Below are 19,607 nucleotides of genomic sequence, written 5' to 3'. Positions count from 1 at the left end.
TTTTTTTTTCATAAAATATGAGATAAGGGTAAACTAAATAAAAAAGTGTCAATTTTGTAAATAATAATATTAAGTATGAAAAGGTAGGAAATTACAAATGTAGACATCTTCAATGAATGACATGTGTCCAAAATCAGGTTTCTTTTATTATATAGTATAGAAGATATATAAGAATTAAGGTAGTTTCTTAGGAACAGTTCTCAGGGGTAGTTTCGTAATTTTATCGTTCACATATCAGAGCTTCACCTCTACTCTTTTCTCCTTCACCGTGACACTCTACCCGTTTTGTCCCCTACTTTCCCTTGACTACATCATCAGAGACAGAGAGAGTGAGGCCGAAATGAGTGAAACCGTTAGAGAGAGAGAGAGAGAGAGACGGCGCTGATGGGAGCGGGCCTTTGGTTGTGTGCATCGGAAAGTCAGATCGGAGAGAGAAAGAGCTAGAGGGAGAGATGAAGATGGGAGTGGGTGCCGGCCTATGATGCTGCTTGTGGATGTCAGGATAGGTAACGGTGGTGTGTTTGGGGGATTCACAGCGGCCAATAATCGAGTTCGATGATAGTGTTGGTGGTTAATTTCACGGCGGTGAAGATGAGTGGTAACTGGTATAGGTGGTTTGGGTGGGGTAGCAGAGGGGCTGTTGGTGGGTAGGGGCAACGATTGATCGTCAGTTGTGGTGTCGTGGGATTGTCGTGGTTGACCAAAAGGGGGAACCTTCTTTCAAATCATCGCAGTCATCAGGTATGTATTTCATTTTCTTCTTACGATTTATGAAACTTATCTTCATGGATGTTGATTATATCCTGTTTCGAAATTGCTTTCCGATCGTATACACTTGTGGAAAAGTAATTTGGACTCCATTTTGCTCCAGATTTTATGATTTTTATAAATGAGGTTTGTTAACAGTTCATAGCTTTTAGTAAGGATGCTCAATGAGGTAAAAATGGAATGTTTAAGAGAATAGGATATCAAATAGATATCGTCATAGAAAACAATTCAACACATTCCCTCTCTAGAAAAAAAAAGAAGACAAATGGAGCCTCGGACTAAAAACAATAAGAATTAAATGCAAAGCCAATGCTTAGTTTGTATATTTTTTTCTCTCTTTACATTGTTGTGTCCATAAACATAATTTTGCTATAATGTTGTGCTTATGCAATCTACAATTTGTATAATGACAAGTATGTTGTTTTGGCAGAGTTCAAATAACCACAACGATGATGTCTATTTCTTTGCAACTGGAGTTGAGAAAGTGCAGTTGGTTAACAATCCTTCTCTTGTGTGTGCTCATGGCGGTGATGCTTCCAAGGCCTTCCCTAATTCAGTATGTGTGTCTATATTATATTAAGTTATGTCTTATCCTTCCCCTATTTCTAATGTGCATGTACGTGTACCTATATTATATTTGGATTTCATATAAAAAATACAAGGCATGTTATGATGAAAAGAATGATGTACATACTACATATAACGATGCTTGATGTACGTGTACCTATATTATATTTAGATTATCCTCTTCTTAAGGTTTAGTGTTATTTCATTTTATTTTTTACGCAACTGATGGCTGCTTTCAATATTGCTCTTCTTTCTCAACCAGACTGCACTGAGATTGATGTTTCCCGTCCTGCTGATGGGGTTTTGTTTGCTCTTCATGACAGGTAAATCTGTTAAAATGCTTAAAAGATTCAAAACGATTAATATTTTATTAATGTGAAAATAAGGAGCAAATATGAATTAGTCTGAGGTATTTGTAGACTTGATTGTTGATTCTGCAGGGATTTGCAGCGATTACCTGGAACAGTTCATCTAAGGTTGGATACCTGAGTGCAAAGGAGTTTCTATAGCATGTGTCGTTTGTTTATATGCATGTGTATGTCAGCCGACACCTGCCGCGAAGCGCGGGGGTATCTACTAGTTATATATATAAAAGATGAAATGCTTAGCTACAGTAAAATAAAAATCTGTCTTTTAATGAATGAAAATTGTAATGATTTTAGTAAAATGAAAATTTTATATGCATGAATAGAAAGAGTTGATGCATAGTAACTTTGAAATTTGAATGAGTTTTTTTTTTTTTTTAATAATAATTCATTTATACCTTAGTTTGATTATAAGAGTATTGATACCATACTGAACCGTGATGCTTTTGCGCGAACAATATTGGCACCAATATCCATAGTACTGGAACCAACATTCGTTTTATGGTTTTCGATTGATTGATGTGAAAAATACATGTTGATATCCTTTCGAGAATATCACGACTTTATTTTAATTTTTTTTAGTTTTCTCTTTTAATTGCTATAACAAGTGCTGACACTAATACAAACTGAACCTATCTACTTGAGTTCCCGTCGCATGGTACGGGGACACACACTAGTTTATATAATGATTGATTTAGGGATTTTGACAAGGGTGGGTCAAAAACAATTGTAGTAGCATAAATGAGTTAAGACTATTAATGGTCGAGTCAAAATAGTTCAAATAAATGTCTTGATTAATTTTCTTAAATATAGCAACGAATACATAAACCTTTTAAACTTAGTTTAAGTTTTCATTAGTTATCTTTCTTCCTATGCTTAGGTTTTCGTGGGTTAATTACAACCAAACTTAGATTATGGTCTATACATCAATTAGAATCTATTCTCTTTGAATGTGTTTGTACAAATGATTATAACTATATTCTGTTAACATGGCTTTGTGACTAACCTGATGAGTTGAGCTTAACTATCAAAGGAATGGCTTTATCCATGCTAGGTTTCATATGCCCCCACAAACGAAGGGTGAGGATCAACCTATAGTTTGGAATACATAAAGGAAAATTAAGGAGTTGACGTGGTTTAGTGAAAATTAAGCTAGTCAATCACTTGTAAGTATGGAACGATCACGTGGTTTAGTGAAAATATAAGCCACTTCTGGATCGTTTTGAGGAAATTCCTTAAAATAAATAAGTTGACTCACTTTTCAACAAAATAGACATTTACTCTTAAACCCGTGCAAATATGGGGTCTAAGTTGGCAAAAAAAAATGTTAACCACGTTGTAGTCGGCAGTCAATCTCTATTTTGATAATTTGCTTGGTCAATTTAGCTATTTTGATAATTTCCCTTATCGCTTTATCATTTAGGCACCTTGTCCTGTTTGCGTATGTAAATACCTCAATAAACTTATGAGGCAACCGAAATAGCTTGTGGAGTATGTGAATGCTTACCGGCTAAGTGGTACACAAGCTATAAATAATAGGTTGCTACAGGTGTACCTCATAAAGCACCACTCACATCGCTCGCATTAGTAGCTTATTTAGGCTTAACTTACCAACAATCAATAATTTATCCTGTGATTAAGACTAGTGGGTATGGGGGCCGACTGAGGCCCGGCTTGGCCCGGCGCCGGTCCCCCACCCCACCCCCCATAGGGTCGGCTCGGCAAGTTCGACTCCCACCAGCCGGTGTAGCCGTGCCTCTCTCCTAACACACACACATCTATACATACACACACACACACACACATATATATATATATATATATATATAGTGGAGAGTTCAAATGAGAAGAAATTCTTTGTAAGAAGAAAAAAGAAGAAATTTCAACCAATAGAAATGCTTTATTAGACTTCATTTAATATTTGTAATTAATGTAACTATAAGGGTATAGTGGTAAACTTATATACATCATTAATTTGGTAGTTTCATATTTAATAACTAACTATATTAAATTTGTAACTTATTTTTAAGGTATATATTTTTCTCAAAAAATAAAAATAAAAATTCATTGATAGTGTAGGATAAATACGAGGCGTGTAAGATAAATTACGAGTTGTGTAGGATAGATTTCAATATGTGTAGGATAAATTTCGAAATGTGTAGGATAACTTTTGATGTGTGTAGGCAAAATTTTTTAATGTGGAGGATGATAGTCTTAATGACTAATTAATTAGTCAAACATAATAATAAATGAGATGAAAAAAAAATTATTTAATGTTTTACAATTGTACCCTTTTGTTCTTTTTATTCTTAATAGAATTTTTTTCTCAAATGAACCTTCCCCTATATATATATATATATATATATATATATAGGGGTAGGTTCATTTGAGAAAAAAATTTAATTGAGAAGAAAAAGAACAAAGAGTACAATTGTAAAATATTAAGTGGTTATTCTTTTATCACATTTATTACAATATTTAAGTAATTAATTACTCATAAAGACTATTATTTTCTACACTAATTTTCATTGCCTACACACATAAAAAGTTATCCTACACATTTCGAAAATTATCCTACATATACTTAAATTTATCGTACACAACTCGTAATTTATCCTACACACCTAGTAATTTGTCCTACACTCTAAATTATTTTTTTTTATTTTTTTAAAATATATATTTTTTAAAAATAAGTTACAAATTTAATGTTGTTAGCTATTAAAAAGGAAGACTAGATATTAATGATCTATGTAAGTTTACAAGTATACCCTTGCTTTAAAATTAAATGCAAATACTAAATGAAGTAAAATGAAATATTCTTATTGGTTAAAACTTATTTTTTTTTTCTTCTTACAAAAAAATTCTTCTCATTTGAACCTTCCACTATATATATATATATATATATATATATATATATATATATATATATATATATAGGGAGAAGATCATGCGAGAACCACCTCTTATTGCGAGAACCAATGTGAACACAACAAAAAATGCCTAAAAATCACACAATTTTTTTTTAATATTTTTTTATATAAAAATCGCTACTTTTCGAAGCAAAAAAAAAAATTTTTTTTTGGCCATTAAAAGTAGCGATTTGAGCATAAAAAATATTAAAAAAAAAATTAGATTTTTTTTTTTGATTTTTTTAGGTTTTTTGGGGGTTTAGTTTTTAGCATTTTTGCTTGTGTGTGTGTGTGTGGGGGGGGGGTTAGGTTTTTGGGGGGTAGGGGAGGGGGGTTTAGTTTTTTTTTTTTTTTTTTTTGGGGGGGGGGTTAGGTTTTTTTTAGGTTTTTTTGGGGGTTTTAGTTTTTAGCATTTAGCTTGGGGGGTTAGTTTTTTTTAGGTTTTTTTAGCTATTTTAGGTTGTGTTCACATTGGTTCTCGCGGTTCTCACAATAAGAGTGGTTCTCGCATGAGCCCCTCCCTATATATATATATATATATATATATAGGGTTATTAATGGTAATTTGAAAAAGATGATTTTTGTCCAATTAATTAAATAAATATCTATCTATCCTATTTTCTCTAACTCTCTGTATGTTAAGGATTTAACCAATGTTAATTATGGTTATTAATTTCATCAAACTGATTATCTGTGATCTATTTACATATGTGTAAGTGTACAAATTTACATATATGAGCTCTTTCAACTTATAATAATTTTTTATATATGAACGTTTGTGTACACATATGCAATTTTCGTATTTATCATCTATTTTTCAATCTCAACATCTATTTATTCATGTACATAAAATATTCAAAATGGTCATGATGTTCATTTTTTTTTTCAAAAATGGTCTTCTATTTAGATCTTCGTACAGATAATTCCTTTCTCAAAATGGTTGTCAATTTACATATATGCAACTCTGTTTTACATATGTGTATATTAAAATCTTTACATACGTGTAATGTTGTTTAGATATCAAAATGGTTGTCAATTTACATATATGCAATTCTGTTTTACATATATGTATATTAAAATCTTTACATAAGTGTAATGTTGTTTAGATATATAGAAGTAAACCAGTTCATATTTGTAATTGAATATGAAAAAAGTTCTAAAAAAAAAGATATAACAAAATTTAAATAGTTGAGAAGAATCAAGAATGCAACCAAACATAAAACCTTCAATTTCACTATTGCCATCCTCTATGTGAATTCAAAAATAAAACAAATTAGATTAATAAACATGGTGTAATTTTAACACTAAACTGAAACAAGATTTGAAATTATTCCATATATTAATAAGCAACTTTTCCATGCATTAACACTTGTAATTTGTGCTTTGGGGATTTTTCAAAAAAAAAAAAACTTGATTTTTTAGTTTTAACCCAAAGGTTTTTACTTTTTGCAATTTTAACCCTACAAAATTTGTTTTTTTAACTTTAACTCAAAACTTTTCATTATTTGCAATTTAACTTCACACCTTTTGTCAATTATACTTTTCGTCTTTGGTTTAACGTTTTTATGTTTCGTTACGTATACTTCTAAATTTTTCGAGTTAATACGACGCAACGTACGAGTGTGGTTCAACTTTTTTATGTTTTGTTTCAAATTTTGCAAGTTAACACGGCGCAACGTGCATGTGTGGTTCAACGTTTTTACCTCTATTTTTTCATGTTTGACAGGTTTATTGCAACACGCAGATCCTAGGTCGAGTCAGTGTTCGTGGTCGATCACGGTTGTGTGACATTAGTATTATTTGACACCGTTTTATGCCCTGCCGCAACGCGGGGTGTGCTTTTGGGGTTTTCCAAAGAAAAAATAGTTATGCATATGGTTGTCGTAACCTTGGCTTTAGGGGTTTTTCAAAAAATAATTGATTTTTTTTTACTTTTCACCCAAAAGTATTTCATAAATTACTTTTAACCCAAAACTATTTGTTTTTTTTTTACTTTTAACCCAAAACTTTTTATCTTTTGCAATCTATCCTCACAACTTTTTTTACTTTCAACTTTCATCCTTTATAGTTTTCATTTTCCGCAAATTTCCCACTTTATGCTTGGTTCTAAATTTTGTGACTTAACATATCGCAACGTGCGTCTTTGGTTTAACGTTTTTACGTTTCATTCTAAATTTTGCGAGTTAACACGACGCAACGTGCGTGTATGGGTGAACGTTTTTACATCGTCTATTTTTTCACGTTTGATAGGTTTAACATAACGTGCGAGTCCTAGGTCAACTTAGCTATAACTAAAGAATCCCCGCCGTATTGCGGCGGGTCTCAATTCTAGTTGATTTAAATAATCAACCACCACTCAAACCTTTTATCCCCTCAAGTCTTTCTGTGTTTATTCTCCATCTCGCCATTTAAATTTACAACACAAAGGGTTTGTGCTTCATCGCATCGATCTTCTTAAATAACAGGATGGTTGAGCATAAAACTTTTCATGCGATCTACCAATGCTTGAACCATTGTGTTGTTCACTCTTGATATTTTGGTGGTCTTTTCCTGATTTGTGCTTCTAATTAGACGAGAAACTATTATAATTGGTCGCCAACTTCTTCCCTTGATCAAACTAACGTTTTTTTGTTTTTGTTTTTATTTTAGGTTTAGATAAAGATTGTGGATTTTGTATTTTAGGTTTAGATAGAAATTGTGGAAGAGAAAAATAGAGATGAACTAGCTTCTTGCCATAGGCCGCGCGTTGCGGCGGCAACGACTTAGTTGTTTATAGTCAAGGACACGTTATGTGACGCGTTAATCATATGAAAATGTGTGTTTCGACGTATCCGATCTAACTTAGTGTAACCTATATAAGCACTACATCATCCTTATATTTGAATCAAGACCTAGCAACATCAACATTCAGTGACTCGAATTTATACTGTCGAATGACCAAAGTCAGACTTGTTTCCAAACATAATTTACGTCAAAACATAGACCAACCAAAATCGTATGCAAAAATAAGCATGAAAACATATTATATTTGACCATAGTTGTTTCCGAAAAAAATTATGTCGAAACGTGAATTTATATCGTTTACACTGAAACATGAATTTATAGCCACCCATAAAAACAAACATGAAACGCATTATATTGACCCGACTTGTGTCCGAAAAAATACATGAGAAAATTTACGTCGAAACGTGAACTTATAACGACACGTACTTAAAAATAACCATATGAAAATATAGTTTTTTTTAAGCTAATAATGAAAATACGGATCAAAAAGTGGATAGTCGTACACGAAAAAGAAACATCTACATACATACCTACATATATTAATCTATATTCATTCATATTCTCTTTAAGATTATATAAATATTTATTATTTGCAGGTATACAGGAAAAAAAAAGATAAATAAACAAATGTATACAGGAAAAGGAAAAATAAAGAAACAAAACGAATAATAAAAAAAATAGAAAAGGAAAAAAAGTTTAGAACACTGATGAAACAATGGTTAACCGGGCAGGGTTAACACACTGGTCTCGTCAAGAAGGGTTAATCCCTTCCTCTCGGAGATCGCTGGCTGGGTCACCGGTGGATGATCTCCTGCACAAGGAAACAAGCCGTGACTCGTAACAAGGAGGATGGGGTGGGGGGTGCTCCTTGTTACCACTCTCCGGCGTGAGAATCAGTAGTTTGCTTGAGAAGCAAAGCAAGATAATAGTAGTAGTTAGAGAGTTGTGAAGAGATACCTCAAACCTGGTTTGGGGTCGGTATTTATAGCCGAGGAGTGAAGGAGGAGATTGATGGATGGGCTGACGACGAGCTGCACCGTTGCAGGTGTGTCAGTCTCGCCGGCCGTGGGGGTTACGCCACGTCAGCCCATTGCTTTAATAGCTCTGACAGGGGACTGTCGCCGGCGCCACTTGCCTCGTGGCGTCAGCCACTTGCCTGGCGTGTCAGTCCACTTGTTGGATATGCAGGGTGCGGTGCGAGCCGCATCGCTGCATGCGGTAACGTCTGAAGTTACCGCGTCTCCTACTTGTGATCAAGAAATACGCGAGATGCGGTGTTGGCCGCATCATCGTATGTGGAGACTATTTGCTCGCTTCCCTTGTCGTGACGAAAATGGCCATATGATGCGGTGCCAGCCGCATCGATATGCTCATCTTCTTTCGTACTTGGGTCAAGCTATTCATCTTCGAACCGAATGGGTTCGAAGGATGTGACCGCATGGGTGCGGTTTGCTTACTGGTAGGGGTTTGTTTGATGCGGGTAATGGTCGTTTTGGGACCATACCCCTTCAAGTCCCCCCAGTCTAGTGTTGCTACCTTATGCAAGTTGCACGTGGGAGGAGTACTGGACTTATGGTGTAGGAAGGTAGTGTGGCAGTCTGGAGAAAATTCTAGGCCAGATCAAACTGGTGATCTGGTAAAAAATCCGGCTATGCCTCTTCCGTACCGGTGAAGGGATTTCGCTTGATGCGAAATTCTCAGCCGTTGCATGTCATCAGGTGGGTTGCCACCTGTTGTTGTGTTGAAGGCCTGTTAGGGACCTTCATAGTAATGCTGCACAAACTTCGAACCAACCTCTTGGATGGTGGTTCGAAGGTTTGCACATGTTTCGAACCTCTTGGAGGTGGTTTCTTCTTCGAACCATTTGCCAGAATGGTGCACGAAGAAGAAAAGAAAAGCTTTTAAACCAACCTTTGCGGTCGGGTTTGAAGGTTTTGGATGTTGTGTTAGAACTTTGCTCAAGTTCTATGTTCAGCATCCTATGACGAGATGACCATCCCTTTTTGGTGGGGTGTTCGTGTTCATCTTGATAGCTCTCAAGTAACCGTACGTTCTTTGCGGTTACTTCGTTGCGTCATTGTTGGCCCTGTTTGGTCGAACAATGTGGATCTAAACTATGGGTAAATAAACATGGTCATAGGCAAGGGGGTGCCCATCGTTGTTTATTCCATGCGATCCATTGGTAGGTAAACAAAGTCCTAAGCAGACTTGTTACCGCTGTCCGTTGGCAGGTAAACAGAGTCATAGGCAGACTTGTTACCGCTGTTTGGGCACTTGTTGCTTGATAAGTACTTGTTTAGAGCACGTATCTGCGTTCTTTCTGGAGCCACTTTCCTTCACGCTCCAATACCGAGTTTATAACGAGGTAGCCTCGTTCGGTGATGTGGAGTGAGCTTTGCTCTTCCGTGCTCTTGGCATAGAGCCTACCGTTGGAGACTTCCGACGGTTTTATCAGATGACAGTGTCTATGGGGTTCTTTTCTTTCCGTCTTCGAGACGGTACCCCAAAGCTGATGACTCCCCCTAAGGGGATGACGATGTGGAAGAAGAAGTTCTTCTATATCAAGTCTGCTGCCCTTGCTGTGGATATGACGTTTCGGAATGTGACCGAGACGATCATAGCAGAGACCATTGCGATGCCCAGTTTGAAATCAGTGCAATGGTTCCCGCAACTGCAGACTATTGAGTCTGTGAAGTTGACCAACACGCAACTATGGCTGTTGCGTATGATGTTGAGGAGGGGCAAGAACTCGAAACCCGTGGTGCGGGAAAAGAGCGGTGGTACGTACTTTTTGTTTCTTTACGTTCTTTATCCTTACGTGTGTTACTGACCTTTGTGTCTACTATCAGAAGATGCTCCCGCATGGAGGATGTTTGCTCCGGATTTCGAGGGTACGGTTGAGACCGTAGTTTGTGCGGATGGTGAACAGGATCACAACACTATCATCCGTAGTAACTTCCGGGTGCCTACTGCGGCTGCACTGGCAGTTGAGTTGCCAGTAGGCAAAGGTATGCTATCGAACTTTGCTACTTGTGTTGATCATGTTGTGTTATTGACGTATTGATTCCATGCAGGTGATCTTGGGGCCTTGGGGGACCCTGAAGCGAAAGGTGTGCCAAAGAGGCAAACTGTGAAGGGCGTGCGCTTTCGCCAAAAGAAGATAAAGGAGGTCACTACTGTGCCTCATCTGGTGCCGCAGGCAGCAGGTATCTCTCATTCCTCTTTTCGTCGACACAAGGATTATGTGATAGTATCTGATACCCTTGAGGGTTTGAGTACAGCCGCGGAGTCACGTTCTGGTGCTGCGAAGAAGCAGGCAGAAGAGGTGGCTGCGGGAGGGACAGCTGCGGGTCCCCCTGTGATTGGTGAGAAGAGGAGGCCAGAGCAGAAAGCTGCTGGTGGTGTTGAAACCAAACGTCGGAGGCTAGTAACCAAAAGGTCTGCTCCGGCGCAGAAAAAACCTGCGGTTGTCGTTGGTAAGTGTAGGCTATCTAGTCTTGACTGTTGTGTAACTAGTTCTGATAGCTATTTGACTTTTTTGCAGAGCGTCAGGATGAAGATTTTTCTATCTTCGATGCTCCGGAGTCCCCTCCGCGTGCCATGGGTGCGGGTGGAACGGAGGTGCCATCGACACCTCCCGTCAAGGTGGTACCCGAGTCAACCGTGCAGAAGGAGGGTACCGCAGAGAATGCTGCGGCCCAGATATTTGATACTGTCGACTCATCCAACAACCTGATCTCTCCCAATGAGGGAGACGATTTGAGTTTGCGGTTCACTGCTACTGAGAAGCGACATTCTGATGCTGAACTGCAAAAAACTGGCGCTGAAGCGCGGCAGCATGATGCTGGGCCGCAGAAGTCTGCGGTTGATAAGGGTACCAGCTCGTCTGCCGGTGGTGCGGGGTATGACGGGCCTCCAATTCAGCCTGGGGAGTCTGAATTGGAGTATTACTACCGCACCTACTCCCAGGATCGCAGTACGCTGTACCATCGACCCCCCTGGACTGTATTGCAGGGGGATGATATTGCTAACGACCCTGCGGCCTGCAGGGAGATCTTGGGTGGTCTGGGGACCCCCTTTGAAGTTGATCGGGCTCGTGCCGCACCGCGGGAGCTGCGTATAAACCAGCTCTCGACCATGTTGGTAGGGTCTTCCATTGTGGCTAATGCCATTTTGGAAGATTATAAGATGCTGGGCCGCCGCGAGGAGGAGGCTGCTCGTATGCGGGCGGAAGCCGAGAAGTTGGTCGAGGCTGCTCGTGCGGGTGCGGAGCAGCTTGAGAAGGAAAAAGCTGCTTTTGAGAAGCAGAAACAGACCGCTGAGTGGGCTGCCTCTGCCCAACTGAAACAGGTGTGTACCCTTGCTAAACTCCTTGCTGACGAGCGTAAGCGTTGGGAGGAAATTTCATCCAACGAGCGCAAGAAGTGGAACGAATCTTGGGCTAAGCAGAACAATCTTCTGTTTCATACTCGGCAGGAGCTAGCAAACGCCAAGGCGGCAAATGTTGCCTTGGGCAATGAAAAAGCTGCGGCTGAGGCCGTATCAGCTAAAGCGCTGCAGGCAAAGGATGAGGCCCTGAAGGCGCTTGAAGAGGCCAAAGCAGCCGGGGCTCGTGCCTCAAAGGCCCTTGAAGAGGCCGCGGAGAAAGAGAGCCGTTCTTCCAAGGCTCTGGAAGAGGTGAATGCGGAGCGCATTCGTTTGGATAAGGTTGTTTCCAGCCTTCAGGTATGTTTCGTTACCTCTGTTTTGATATCTCCTTTATTGTTTTGAAAATATTTATCGGGTGAACCGTTTGCTGTTCTTGTAACAGGCTGAGGTTCAGGCCCGGGCGGTTGCGGTTACGGACCTTACTGCCCGCGTGTCTGATGCGGAGAAGCGAGCCGACGCTGCCGCTGAGGCCAAGGATGTCTTGGTGTCCTCTTTTAACCAGCTGGAAGCTGACCGTGAGTGGCTGCGGACTCACGGCATTGCGCGTGTAAGTGTCCATTGCCTTTACATTTGCTTGGGTTATCACGCAAGACTTATGATCTTTTTACTGCAGATTGTCGAGGCTATAATGAATGCCCCTGAGACCTCATCTGGATTGGACCTGGTCAAGGAACGTGCGCGCGAGGCTGGCTTCAAGGCTGGTTTTAACCGCTGCATTGGGCACATCAATGTACTATCCGCAGGCGGTTATACCGATCAGGCATCCGGGTTCCGTGATGTGGATACCGAGGGTCGTCTGAAAGCGGCCGTAGCCTCCTTTTATGATACGCCCCTTGCCTGTGTAGGGGAGCTGGACGAGTGTTTGGAGGTTGCGGACTATGTCGACCGCTTGCGGATGCTTTATCCGGATGTGGAAGAGGAAGAACCCGCTGGTGGTGTCGGAGGCGACGCGGGGACCAGCGGTTCAAAATAGGGTTTAGGTTGGCTAGTGTGCCTCCTTTTTTTGTATTCCTCTTGTATAGAATAGGAACTTTATGTAAATTCCGTAAGCATCATGTGGATACTTGAATTTTTTGAATATAAAGTTTCTTTGTTCAGTTTGTACAAGTGTTTTTAATTCTTGCATGTCTGAACGTGTGTATGCGTAATCTTTACCCATTTATGAACGGGGTCAAGTATACTCCATACTTTAGTTGTATGGGTATGTATCAATTCTGTTATTTACCGTGTGAGGGTTTTTAGAATTGCGTAAACTTTGTAAAAGTTTATATTACCGGAACTCTACCCATTTGTGAATGGGGTCGAGTGTACTCCATACCTTTGTCGTATGAGTCCGCGTCAATTCCATTGTTTGCCTTTTTGGGCTCAGGAATTGTGTTTAAGTGTAACAAAAACTTGTGTATCCGGCCGGATAAAGCATGCAAGTCTGTTTGCCTTTTGCTGGCCTATTACAATATTTGTGTGTGGTTACCACTTTGTACGGGTATCACGAATGAAGATTTTGCCAATCTGTTTTTGGGATACCGCAAAGTGGAACACGCATTTGTAATAGTAGTAACAAACAATAATGTAGAAAATTGCTTATTTATTTATTTGCAAATGGCCTGCGACCCAATAGGTTACATAGAGAGTGTAAGAACATAGCTTACATATAGCAGCGTCTAAGCTGTTGTGCGTTCCATGTTCTGGCGATAGGCTCGCCCTCTAGTGTTTGTAACCTGTATGCGCCCTTCCCTAAGACCTCGCTGATGAGGTAGGGTCCTTCCCACTTGGGGGCAAGTTTTCCTGGGCGCTCGGCGTTAGATGCCTCGTTGTCACGTAGGACGTAGTCCCCTGGATTGAAAGTACAAACGCGGACTCGCGCGTTGTAATACTTTTCCAGTTTGGATTTGTATTTGGCCTCGTTGATGGCGGCGTTCTCGCGCCTTTCTTCTAGGAGGTCCAAATCGATCCTACGTTCCCTGTTGTTGTCTAGCTTTTCGATAGCCAACATTCTAGGAGATGGGAGGCCCATTTCCGCGGGTATCACCGCTTCCGACCCGTAGACGAGGCTGAAAGGTGTTTCCCCGTTGCTTGTTTTTGGGCTAGTGCGGTGAGCCCATAAGATGCTTGGGAGTTCATCGACCCAGCCACGCCTGGCTGTTCCCAATCGTGCTTTGATTCCTTCGACTAAGCCTTTATTTATACTCTCGACTTGGCCGTTCCCTTGTGGGTGTGCGACTGACGAGAATATGTGTTTGATGTTCAGCTCTTCTAGCCATTGTTGGAATTCGTCGGCAGCGAAGTTGGTGCCGTTGTCGGTAACAATGTACATTGGTAAACCGAAGCGGCAGATGATGTGCTCCCAAATGAACTTTCTTGTTATCATAGCAGTGGTGGAAGCGAGTGGTTTCGCCTCTACCCATTTTGTGAAGTAATCAACCGCCACTATGATAAATTTAACTGCACCTGGTGCGTCCGGGAATGGTCCCACTACGTCGATTGCCCATTTTTGAAACGGCCATGCAGTAGTGACGGGGACCAGATTGTTCTTTGGTCGCAACGTTTTTGGAGCATGGCGCTGGCAGTCCATGCATTTACGTAATTCTTTGACGGCGTCCAGGTGCATGCCGGGCCAGTAATACCCGGCATTCATGATTTTTGCCACGACCATGCGTGGTCCGGCATGTATGCCGCATATGCCCTCATGTATCTCTCGGATAAGGTATGTGGCATCTTGTGGATTAACGCATCGGAGGAGCGGTCCGAGGTATGACTTTCGGTATAAGATACCGTCTCCCATTTGATAGTGGCACGCTTTGTATTGCAACTTACGTGCCTCTGTTTTGCTCTCGGGAGTCACACCTGACTGAAGGTATGCGATAATTGGTGTCATCCATGACGTTGTTCCGTATTGGATGACGCTGACCTGGCGGAGAGGAACCGAAGGATTTTGCAAAATCTCGATACGTATCTCCTTTGCCAGGTGCTGGAAGCTGGTGGATGCAAGCTTTGATAGTGCATCCGCGGATTTGTTTTCGCTTCGATTAATGTGTCGAATATTGAATGAAGCGAATTTGGATTTTAGCTGCAGGGCTTGCTCGAGGTAGAGGATCATGATATCCCCTTTGGCGGCATAGTCGCCGCGTACCTGGCCCGCAACTAACAAAGAATCGACGTGCGCTTCCAGATGTTGCACGCCGATTTTGACTGCTAAACGTAGCCCGGCTAATAGTGCTTCATATTCTGCCTCGTTGTTCGTGCTTTTAAAATCGAGGCGGATGGCATATGTAAGCTCTTGGCCGTCAGGGCTGACGAGTCGCAGACCTGCGCCCGCGCCTTCCTCGTTGGATGCACCATCGGTAAATAGTGCCCATACTTCTGAGGAGGGTGGTGGGGGCGCAGGATTTTGGGATTCTTCGCATTCTTGGATGCGATCTGCTGGTACTTCAGCGGCGAAATCAGCTAAGATTTGGCCTTTGATGGCAGGGCGCGGTTTGTAATGTATCGTATGTGCGCCCAGTTCAATTGCCCATTTTGCTAATCTCCCAGAGATGTCGGGTTTGGATAGGATCGGGCCGATCCTGTAATTGGTTAGCACTGTGATGATGTGGTTTACGAAGTAACGTCGTAACCGTCTTGAAGCATGTACCAGTGCTAGTACCAATTTTTCCATTATTGAGTATCTCGTCTCCGGGTCGTTGAGCATTTTGCTGATATAATAGATGGGTGTTTGAACCCCCGCTCGTTCCACTATTAATACCGCGCCCACTGCGTTGTCTGCAGCGGATAGGTATAAGATGAGTGGCTCATCTTTGCATGGTGCGGTTAGTGTTGGGAGTTGAATCAAACACTCCTTCATTTCCCGGAAGGCCTTTTCAGCCTCTGTGGTCCACTGGAATTGTTCTTTCTTTGAACAGCTTCGCAGGGTTTTGATGAAAGGGTATGACTTGGCTGCGTGGTTAGCCAAAAACCTGTTGAGTGCCGCCAGCCTTCCGGCCAGGCGTTGCATATCTTTCATCGATGCAGGCGATGGCATGCGCTCGATCGCCTGCACTTTTTCCGGGTTTACCTTGAATCCATCTTTGGTGACGATGAACCCAAGGAATTTGCCTTCTTCCATTCCAAACGAGCATTTCCCTGGATTGAGCTTCATGTTGACGCTTCGCAGAGTTTGGAATGTTCTTTCTATATCGGTGAGCATGGTATCTTCCTCCATGCTCATGACGACCAGGTCGTCCATATAGATTTCGACACTTTTGCTTATTTGACCGCGGAAAGTGTCGTTCATCAGTTTTTGGTAGGTTGAGCCCGCGTTGCGCAACCCAAACGACATTTTTGTATAACAGTAATTTCCGGTTGGGGTCCGGAATGCCGTTTTGTCTTCATCCTCAAGTGCCATTTGTACCTGGTGGTACCCTTTGTAGCAATCGAGGAAACACTTCCACCGAAATGGCGCGAGGTTATCGACCTTTTCGTCGATTTCTGGAAGCGCGTAACAATCCTTGGGGCAGGCCTTGTTAAGGTCCTTGTAATCGACGCACATGCGCCAGCCCCCGGATGGTTTTTCTACCATGACAGGGTTGGATAACCAAGTCTGGTACTTGACCTCCCGCAGTATACCTGCGGAGAGCAGTTCTTCGATCTGCTCTTGCATCGCCTGATTTTTAGCTGACCCAAGGTGGCGTTGGCCTTGGATCACTGGCTTGATACCTGGTTTGGTATTCAAATAGTGCTGCGCTATTTCGCGTGGGACCCCTGTCATGTCTGCGGGAGTCCACGCGAAGATGTCTTGGTTCCTGAAGAGGAGCTCCTTCAGGTGCGCTCTGGTGGTCGAGGATAAGGCGTGACCCAATGTGACCTTCTGTTCCGGATGCTTTGGGTTGAGAACCCATTTTTCCGGTTGGCCGACGGGGGTGGGCCTTGCGACCTTTGTCGGACGTGCTTCGTCCGTCATCATGACGTCCTTGCGGGCGTAGATGATTGCAACCCCCGATGCGGTTGGGAAACCAACCGCGGAGTGGGGGACGGATGTGATCATATTGAAATCTCCTTGGGATTCTCTCCCAAGGAGGACGTCATAATTGGAGGTGTGGGGTAAAACCATGAAGTTTACCTCCTCCGTCCGCGTGTGTTTACCATTGGTAAGACGCACGGGAAATGTAATTTGACCTAGGGGAAAGACTGTTTCCCCTGCGAATCCGGCCAGCGGGTAATCTACGGCTTGTAACCGATCTTTGTCCTCTTGGTCAAATTGATTGAAGCATTGCTCGTAGATTATATCGGATGTACTGCCCGGGTCAATGAACAAACGCTCGGTGCAGTAATGGGCCAGCTGGCCTGAAATGACGACGGCGCGTCTATCACGCGGTCCGCCTCGGACTTTTGGGAAGACGACTTGCTCGTCTTTCCAATCATTGTCCGGTCTTCGTGCCGCTTTGCGCGGCCTACCTTTGCCTCCGTAGATCATGTGGGTGGAAGCCACGTACATGGCTTTCTTCCCGGAGGAGGTACCTTCGTTGTGAGGGGTGATATGCTTGGTGGGCTTTTGTCCACCTGGTAAGAGGTGTTGTAGTTTCCCTTCTTTCAACGCCCGCTCAATCTCCAGCCGGAGACTGATGCAGTTGTTGGTGGTGTGGCCCGAGTCCTTGTGGTACTCACAGTATAGTGTGAGGTCCTGACTTTTCTTGGACTTCATTGGTTGGGCCGGTCGCAAGAATTGTGGATCTGCGAGGAGGACCTCTCTTGGCGACTGGTTGATCTCGGTCCATTTGCGGTCCCGAGATTCTTTTCTTGGTGCCCGAGTGTCTCGGGCAGGGTTGTAGGATTGTGGGTCAAACGTGTTGGGTTGCGGGAAATACGGTTTAGTAATATCCCGATTTCCTGCATCCCGGTTTCGTTTGTTGTTACGTTTGGACCCTTGGTGGGATGTTTCGGCTTGGGGTTTTGCCTTTTTGACGTGCGGTTCGAGCGACCGCTGTGTCTGGGCATATGTCTTGACTGCGGTCATGACATCCTCCCATTTTTTAGGCAAACCCTCCTTGCCAGAGATGGTCATGATCATCTCTCTGTCTTTGACGGCCCGAATAAAATGGTTTCGCGCCATTTGGTCCGCCACGTCGCCTATCTCTAGGCATTCTTTATTGTAACGGATGACGAATGCCTCGAGCGATTCGTCATCCCTTCGCCAGATGTTCATGACGTCCAGCGAATCGCGTTCGTGGCGTCGCTACTGGCTGAAATGGGCGAGGAACTTGGCGCGCAAGTCCTCGAAAGAATCCAGTGATCCCACTGGCAAAGAATCAAACCATGCCCTGGCCAGACCGATAAGGGTCTGGGGGAAAAAATTGCACCAGGTGGGTTCGTCCCACCTGCCATTGACGCCTGCGCCTGTGAAGATGTTCATGTGGTCGTCCGGGTCGGTCGAGCCACTGTATTTCCCAATGTTGACTGGGAATTTTGTCGTCGTGATATCGGCGTTGGCGATGTGTGGGACGAATTTTGAATTTTCGGCCGCGGCCCTTGGCCTGTATGGTTCGTGCACAGGGCGCTTTGCCGCCCTGAGGTATGTAGTGCGGGGGTGACTGGGAGGAACATAGTTGCGTCCCCCCGGTCTGCTATTGGTGTCGTGAGACTCCCCGCGGTAGGTTTGATCGTCAGGGTCGGTATGGCCGTACCCTTCCGTGTAAGGTTGTGGGCCCAGTCGGCTCTGGATGCCTGGGCCGCGCCTGGAGGCTGACCGCCTCCTATCTTCGCCATAGGGGCCCAGGCGGGTATGCACTGGCCCTCTGGAGCGGGACTCATATGAGGAAGTACCCTCGATGAGTGTATTGACCGAACAGTAAGATGAGCCACGGTCGTCATGTCGGCTTCTGGAAGCCGGACGTGAGTGTAACCTGCCATCGTATTGGAGTATACGGTTGGCCGGTGTGTGTTGTATTGGAGTAGGCCCAGCCTGTACGTTTGCTTCCGTACAAGCGCGGTTGTAAGCCGCTATCAGCAGGTCAGTCTGCTGTTGGTACCAGGAGTGTAAGTCCACGCCTGGTGGGAGCACAGTTGGGGCTTGTGATAAGTCGTGTCCGAACGCAAAGGATGGGATCCTTTGGGTGGACGTGCCAATGTGTCCGGGTTGGGGGGTCGAAGGGTGGACCCCTGTTGGGATCGGGGGATTTGGGTTATCCGCATTGGTATTTTGGTTATCAGTCATGATCTTGAGAGGGAGAGGGATGGATTAAAAAGTGCTAAGAGTAGCGGTGGGCGCCAATGATGAAACAATGGTTAACCGGGCAGGGTTAACACACTGGTCTCGTCAAGAAGGGTTAATCCCTTCCTCTCGGAGATCGCTGGCTGGGTCACCGGTGGATGATCTCCTGCACAAGGAAACAAGCCGTGACTCGTAACAAGGAGGATGGGGTGGGGGGTGCTCCTTGTTACCACTCTCCGGCGTGAGAATCAGTAGTTTGCTTGAGAAGCAAAGCAAGATAATAGTAGTAGTTAGAGAGTTGTGAAGAGATACCTCAAACCTGGTTTGGGGTCGGTATTTATAGCCGAGGAGTGAAGGAGGAGATTGATGGATGGGCTGACGACGAGCTGCACCGTTGCAGGTGTGTCAGTCTCGCCGGCCGTGGGGGTTACGCCACGTCAGCCCATTGCTTTAATAGCTCTGACAGGGGACTGTCGCCGGCGCCACTTGCCTCGTGGCGTCAGCCACTTGCCTGGCGTGTCAGTCCACTTGTTGGATATGCAGGGTGCGGTGCGAGCCGCATCGCTGCATGCGGTAACGTCTGAAGTTACCGCGTCTCCTACT

General features: G+C 43.3%; 2 long non-coding RNA genes across 2 annotated transcripts; both read left to right on the top strand.

Annotated features, from left to right (window-relative positions):
• Nucleotides 1-252: 252 nt before the first annotated feature.
• On the top strand, nucleotides 253-2,040 carry LOC110941743. The gene is made up of 4 exons (XR_002594390.2): nucleotides 253-741; nucleotides 1,199-1,324; nucleotides 1,598-1,658; nucleotides 1,776-2,040. It is a non-coding gene; the product is annotated as an uncharacterized LOC110941743 (long non-coding RNA).
• Nucleotides 2,041-10,541: 8,501 nt separating this feature from the next.
• Nucleotides 10,542-11,019, top strand: LOC110943877. Its single transcript, XR_004893374.1, has 3 exons — nucleotides 10,542-10,599; nucleotides 10,675-10,869; nucleotides 10,938-11,019. It is a non-coding gene; the product is annotated as an uncharacterized LOC110943877 (long non-coding RNA).
• The last annotated feature ends 8,588 nt before the right edge of the window (nucleotides 11,020-19,607 follow it).

Source organism: Helianthus annuus, chromosome 5, assembly GCF_002127325.2.
Source record: "Helianthus annuus cultivar XRQ/B chromosome 5, HanXRQr2.0-SUNRISE, whole genome shotgun sequence".
NCBI classification, from domain to species: Eukaryota; Viridiplantae; Streptophyta; class Magnoliopsida; order Asterales; family Asteraceae; genus Helianthus; species Helianthus annuus.
Note: the sequence above shows the minus strand (reverse complement) of the source record. Positions and strands in the feature narration are given on the sequence as shown.